The sequence below is a fragment of the Somniosus microcephalus genome, unplaced genomic scaffold (assembly GCF_052327205.1).
Source record: "Somniosus microcephalus isolate GS21.2 unplaced genomic scaffold, FLI_Smic_1.0 scaffold373, whole genome shotgun sequence".
Classification (NCBI taxonomy): domain Eukaryota; kingdom Metazoa; phylum Chordata; class Chondrichthyes; order Squaliformes; family Somniosidae; genus Somniosus; species Somniosus microcephalus.
This window is the reverse complement of record NW_028225560.1, coordinates 79794-86261: the sequence shown is the minus strand read 5'-3', so window position 1 is coordinate 86261 and position 6468 is coordinate 79794. Positions and strand designations below refer to the sequence as shown.

General features: G+C 49.3%; 1 pseudogene; it reads right to left on the bottom strand.

Annotated features, from left to right (window-relative positions):
- Positions 1 to 433: 433 nt before the first annotated feature.
- Positions 434 to 5922, bottom strand: LOC147081786 (mitochondrial mRNA pseudouridine synthase Rpusd3-like; annotated as a pseudogene).
- Positions 5923 to 6468: the final 546 nt, after the last annotated feature.

Here is a 6468-nt window from a genome sequence, read left to right as displayed (position 1 = left end):
GCCCCAGTGCTGGTGCCAGTGCCCCATGAGTTGAAACCCCTGCCTCCCACACCCACCACTCTTTCAGCCACGCATTTAACCTTCTAATCTGTTTGTCCCTATGCCAATTTGTGAATGACTCAGGTAGTAATCCAGAGATTATTATCTTTCAGATCCTACTTTTTAGTTTCTACCCGACCTCCTCAAACTCCCTTGTAATGATCAATAACATATCATTCTAGAGTGGACACTAGGTGGAGCCATAGAGCTGTATATAGCTGTATGTATAAGACTACACTACCCAGCTGTATGATATTAAGACTACATTACCCATGAGGCACTAGGCTACCCACAAGGCAGCAGTCAAGATGGAAGCCTCCACAGATACAGTACCTAGTCTGCACGTGCTCAATAAAAGGCCTAGCAAAAGCTAGCTGTGTTCATAATAAGAATGTCAAGTTATTAATGAACATAACATGGTACCAGGAGTGGCATGCAACACAGGAACCACCAGCTCCTGCTTGCCAATGTCCTGTTGTTTCAGAGCAACGCTGATTTCTCCCTCTGCAGGTTCTGGGACACCCACCATCACTGCACAGTAACTGGCTAATGTTTCCTTTTTACTACGAGCCTGGATGAAGACATCTGTACTGGCCGCGCTAGACGTGCTCCTATCTAGCTATCCAGCAAGTTAAACACTCATTCATAATAATTCTTCCTGAAGCGGTTGCTGTTTTGAAGCTTTTACTTGAACAAATTTGTGAAAAGATATTGCGTTTGGCCTAACATATGAAGTCAGATTACACTGGATTGAAAATCCCTCATGGAATTCTCCATTACTTAAGTCAGGTTCTTCCTGGTAAAACTGCTTCCTGGGGTCAACAGGAAGAAAGGTAAGAAGGTCAAATGACCTCTCACAGGAAGAAAGGAACAAAGGTCAAATGACCTCACACAGGAAGAAAGGAACAGATGACCTTTCCAGCTTACAAACTGTTAACACAATAACCGCCACCAGAGGGTGCTATTGCATGTAAAAACATCCAGGATGTCACAATGTCCATCGGTCCAGAACACTCCCCGTCTGGGGTCAATAACGACTCCACATAGTCCGAACTCTCCTTGTCACTGGAGTCCTCTGGCGACAAAAGAAGAACCACCTCAGAGACAGTCCGTTGGTGTCGACGATAGGATGCAGCTTCCGTAGACTGCTGTGAGGGGGTAGGTTGCGTTCTGCTACGTACAGTTCCAATCTGGGTATGGTGAGGTCTGGCTGGTGCGCCAACTTGCCTCTATCAAAGACGAAGCCGATTTTGCTTTGTCCTTCTTGAGTGGTGACCTTCAGATAAGCCACACTTGCAATGGCCTTAGCGGATGCGTCTGCAAAGACACAAAGCTCTTTGAATTGGGCATTTAAGGGAGAGAAAGACGAATAGCAGCGAGGTATTCGGATCTCCTGTAAGTCTTGGAGTGAGTCTCTCCATCTGTCCCACTCTGCTTCCATCTCTTCAGGGAGAGGTGAATCCCACTCTTCAGCGCATATGGAGAGTTCCCTGAGGAGCAGCCTGCCTTGTATGGTGACAGGAGCTAAGAAGCCGAGAGGGTCGTATAGGCTGTTGACTGTAGAGAGCACTCCTCTACGTGTGAAGGGTTTCTTGGCGTCTAGGACTTGGAACGTGAACGTGTCTGTTGCTATGTTCCACGACACCCCTAGGCTATGCTGTAGGGGGAGGTCATCAGTGAAGAGGTCTAGATCCTTGACGTCCTTAGCAGGATCTTCAGGGGGGAATGCCTCCATCACTGCTGGTCTGTTAGAGGCTATCTTATGCAGCCTGAGGTTGGACAGTGCAAGTAGTTCCTGGGCTCGTCCGAGGGTACTGATGGCCTCTGCTTCGGTCGGGAATGACTTCAGTGCGTCGTCGACGTAGAACTCTCGTTCGATGAACCCTCTCACATCACTGCCAAAGTCGTCGCCTTCTTCCTTGGCAGCCCTCCTTAGTCCGTATATGGCGACAGCAGGGGATGGGCTATTCCCAAAGACATGGACACGCATTCTGTAGTCCACAATGTCTCTATTAGGGTCATTGTCCCGATACCACAGGAAGCGGAGGAAGTCTCTGTGGTCTTCTCTCACCACGAAGCAATGAAACATGTGCTGGATATCGGCAGTGATGGCGACGGGCTCTTTCCTGAATCTCATGAGCACTCCCAAGAGGCTGTTGATAAGATCGGGCCCTGTGAGGAGTACGTCGTTGAGAGAGACGCCCTGATATGGTGCACTGGAGTCAAACACCACGCAGCTCTGTCCACTGCATGGGGTAAGGTAGCTTGGACGACCATTCTTCAAGATGGAAGTCTTGAGTGTGCTCAACTGAGATGGCTTGTGAGCGCCCTTGAGGCACACATCTCCAACAACAACCCAGCCGAGGTCTAGCCTTTGGGCAAAAGGGGCGTCATGTGGACCGTTGATCTGCTCCCTTATCTTATGTACCCTCAGGATGTCTCTACCCAACAACAGAAGTATGCTTGCATCTGGGTCAAGAGGTGGGATCTCGTCTGCAATGCGTCTCAGATGACGGTGATGACGAGCTGCATTCGGAGTGGGAATCTCAGAACGGTTGACGGGGACTTGATTACATTCGATGAGTGTAGGAAGGGGGAGACTAATCTTCCCGTCGACTGACTCAACAACGTAACCGTAGGCCCTCCTGCCGGCTGTCTCTGAAAGTCCAGCACACGTCTTCAGCGTGTAAGGCGACGAACTTCCTTTGATCTTGAAGATATTGAAGAACTCGGATCTTGCTAGAGAACGATTGCTTTGTTCATCTAGTATGGCATACATCTTTTCAGATTCCTGGCGACATCCCGCAGGGTACACATCAACGAGGCATATCTTGGAGCATGCTCTTGCGCTCACTCCTTCTCCACACACCTCGGTGCACCTGGATGTAATCTCCGTACCAACAGCTCCCTCTCTCTCCCCGCCGTGCTCTGATGCGGGAGGAGGCGTTTCTGACTTCCAAGGAGCTGGGCCTGGGTGTAGTGCTGAAACGTGCCGATCACTTTCACATTCAGTGCATTTTGCATCCACCTTGCAGTTCTTGGCGAGATGGCTCGTGGACGAGCAGCACCTGAAACATATAGAGTTCTCTTTAAGGTATTGTTTCCGATCTTCCAGGGACATCTCCCTGAAGCCTCTGCACTTCTTTAAAGGATGGGGCATGTTGTGGATAGGGCATGGTTTGCTCATATCCTTAGGTTTCTTCTGAGTCTTTGTGTGCTCAGTTGAGGACACTTGCATTCTGTGGACAGATATTGGTGTCTTTCCATGTCTGTCGAACTTGTCTCTTCTGGCAAGTGCTGGTTGGGAGGAGAAGAAGTTGAAGCTGGGGTCGTTCCTGGCTTTGGCTTCTTTACGGATGAATTTAACGAACGCAGAGAATGGTGGGAACGCCACATTGTGCTTTAGCTTGAACTTTGATCCAAACGTTATCCACTTCTCTTGCAGGTTAAATGGAAGCTTCTCAATGATGGGACTTACCCCTCTGGAAGTGTCTAAGTACGATAGACCGGGTAGGTAGCCATCCTGCTTTGCGGCTTCGAGTTCCGACAGCAGATCTCCAAGGTCGCGGAGCTTCTGGGGTTCCCTACTCGTCAACCTCGGAAAGTTCGCCAACCTGCCAAAGAGAGCCCTTTCAATGGCTTCGGGCGAGCCGTAGCTTTCTTCCAGCCTCACCCAAGCCTTCTTCAACCCCTCTGGCAGCTGCCCCACATTGGCCGCTTTTATCCTGCAGTCCTGTCAGGCGGACTCTGGGCCAAGCCACTTGATAAGGAGGCCGAGCTCTTCTCCTGTCGACAGGTCTAAGCCCGATATGGCATCGTGGAAGCAGGACTTCCAAGCCCGATAATTCTCTGGCCTGTCATCAAACTTGATTAACCCCGAAGTCACCAGGTGGGTGTGTGCAAGGTATTTGGCGAGGTCGTAGGTGCTGGGACCTGGGCCAGGGTTGCCTTGGCTGGGGGCTCTGTTGGGGGTCTCAAGGGACCGAGAGGGGATTTGCCTCCGACTTTCTCTATTCGGCGTCCTATTCCTTTGCACTGTGTCTTCAGTTCTGCTAGTGGAGACTCTGCGGCTTGAGGCACGCCGTCTGCTTTGACCTTGGTTGGCAACTTGCGGCATGTTATACGAAGTGTTTGCATCTGTAGAGATGTGCGGGCTTCCATCCCTTTCTCCTGTAAACTGTATGTCGGCATGGTCGCTCACGTAATCTATGGTGCGCTGTCGTGGACTCTGCCACGGAACGGGAATTAAAGGTTTGTAAGCTGTCTCGGGATCAGCTCCCTCCAAAATTGCCTCGAATACTTGTGTCTCGGCTAATGCAGCATCTATCTCTTTTTGTTGCTGCAGAGCCTCTAATGTCGCTTGGAGACGGGCCTGTTCAGCCTGGCGTTCCACTTGGTGTCGGGCCTGTTCCGCTTGGTGTCGGGCCTGTTCAGCCTGGCGTTCCACTTGGTGTCGGGCCTGTTCAGCCTGGCGTTCCACTTGGTGTCGGGCCTGTTCCGCTTGGTGTCGGGCCTGTTCCGCTTGGTGTCAGGCCTGTTCCGCTTGGAATTCAGCTTGGAGACGGGCCTGACTTACTTTTATTTCTATTTCACTGTCCGTATGCGCAGCTCTGGCTTGAGCTGCTACTAGTTTAGCCCGTGCTCTGGCAAGGGCTATGCTTACTCTAGAACCACCCGATGACCGTGAGCCAACTTGCGACCTGTAGTAACCGGTGCTTATAGACCGATTGTCACGTTCTACAGTTTCGTCTGCCTGTTTAAGGCCTTCTACTTGCTGCAAAGCATTTTCGCTATTATCTTCTGACATGTTGATGTGAGGTAGATGTGCTCTACGAGGTTAAGGCTTACTCTGGGTTCCTCCTGCTCTGCTCTTCACAGCTAGCCGTATTGCTATCTTTTCACTGATATCTTTTCACTGATATCTTTTCACTGTACTGGCCGCGCTAGACGTGCTCCTATCTAGCTATCCAGCAAGTTAAACACTCATTCATAATAATTCTTCCTGAAGCGGTTGCTGTTTTGAAGCTTTTACTTGAACAAATTTGTGAAAAGATATTGCGTTTGGCCTAACATATGAAGTCAGATTACACTGGATTGAAAATCCCTCATGGAATTCTCCATTACTTAAGTCAGGTTCTTCCTGGTAAAACTGCTTCCTGGGGTCAACAGGAAGAAAGGTAAGAAGGTCAAATGACCTCTCACAGGAAGAAAGGAAAGAAGGCCAAATGACCTCTCACAGGAAGAAAGGAACAAAGGTCAAATGACCTCACACAGGAAGAAAGGAACAGATGACCTTTCCAGCTTACAAACTGTTAACACAATAACTGCCACCAGAGGGTGCTATTGCATGTAAAAACATCCAGGATGTCACAATGTCCATCAGTCCAGAAAAGCATCCTCAATGTGTTTGGTGGTTTGGTGACAGGTGGAAAGCAGAACCAGGCCAGAATAGTCCGTGTTACTTGCTTTTACAATATGGAGCTCTTTTGAAAGATGCAATCACTGCTGAAGTTCTGGAAGTAGTGAGGTCAAGCAGAGCTCTTTACCTGTGATGGGGAGCCCTGGAGGCTTATTGATGCCAATCAGAGGATTCTCCTGGTATACCACACTGGTTGCCATCAGTTCCAGGAGCTCTTCTCTGCTCAGATTTCTGAGCACCGGGATGCCTGGATCCCGGAGGATACTAACAGCTTTGCCTTTTTTCAAATGCTGTCTATGTTCATGTATCTGCTCCTTCAGCTGTATATCGTACCAGAACACTGTACTAGAGAGACGCGATGCTGAGTTATTCACAAGTCTTTGTATGAAAAAACAGGAACGTCCCTGCATGGCTGCTATCCGAGTCACACTTCCTGTCTGAATTTGCTTCCATATGCGGTTCATCCCAGTGCCATGGAGAGCAGGGCAGGGGGGTTGGTTTTTCAGTTGCTCCAGGGATGGGCCCAATAGCCTCCTCCTGCGCTGACAACGTGTGTGGTTCTCACACTGCAGCTCTCCTGGTTTCCCGGGACTCGCTGCAATCAGCTGCCATCTCTCAGGCCCCCGGGCATAAGAATGTCAAGTTATTAATGAACATAACATGGTACCAGGGTGGTGAAGATCTGCTGAAAATTGTGAAAAGCGACATGGAGAATTTGAAGCCACCAGAGCGCTTGAATCTCGAGGAAAATGTCGACTACAATTGGTGGATTTTTAAACAACAATTCGAACTCTACATTGCAGCCATCGGATTCGGTACGAAGCCAGACGCAAGGAAGATAGCATTGCTGCTTACGGTTGCAGGCCCACAGGCGATAGAGGTATTTAATACATTTGTATTTAATCCAGAGGAGAAAAGAGGGAAATTAGAAGATGTGCTAAAAAAATTTGATGCACAGTGCTCTCCCAAAAAGAATGAGACCTATGAAAGATACATCTTCCGTTCTCGGA